Source organism: Octopus bimaculoides, chromosome 13 (genome assembly GCF_001194135.2).
Source record: "Octopus bimaculoides isolate UCB-OBI-ISO-001 chromosome 13, ASM119413v2, whole genome shotgun sequence".
Classification (NCBI taxonomy): domain Eukaryota; kingdom Metazoa; phylum Mollusca; class Cephalopoda; order Octopoda; family Octopodidae; genus Octopus; species Octopus bimaculoides.
The window spans coordinates 61,609,504-61,610,223 of NC_068993.1; positions in this window are offsets into that span (position 1 = coordinate 61,609,504).

A 720-nucleotide genomic window follows, 5' to 3' on the forward strand; every position below is an offset into this window, starting at 1 on the left:
TATATATATATATATATATATATATATATATATATATATATATATGAAAGCCATATAACACAAACGTCACTTATGAAAATCATCAGCAAACAGGGCAGCATAAACTGTTCCAGCCATGGCAATCACGGTTGAAGAGAAAGATGGCATATCAGCAGTATTAAGATCATGGTCTTAAACTTTGCCACTGGGTCAGCAATTTCGGGGGAGGGTAAAGTTAATTAAATCGCGCCCAATGCTCAACTGATACTTATTTTATCGATCTCGAAAAAGATTAAGGCAAAGTCGACATCGGCGGAACTTGAACTCAAAATGTAAAAAACGGACGAAATGCCTCTAAGCATTTTTCTTGGTGCGGTAACGATTCTGCCAGGGCATTGTCCTATAGCTGTATTAAGATAGCGTTAATACTAAGCGAGTCACTGTTAACGTTAAGAAGTGGAATATTTATGAAAGTTTAGTAGCTGGCGAAGCTGCTAAGATTTAAGAATGTACTGCTGTACCTGAGACTACAGGAACGAACTATATGAGACACGAGAGAGGGAAGGCGGAAGAGATGGGAGAAAGACTGGGTGAGATTCAGCAGGATGTTGTCATAGATAATGTAATGAAATGGGCGACGGGGGAAGAATAAGTAAATGAATTAGTAAATATATATATATATATATATATATACATACATCCATGTTCATATATATATATATATATATATATATATATATA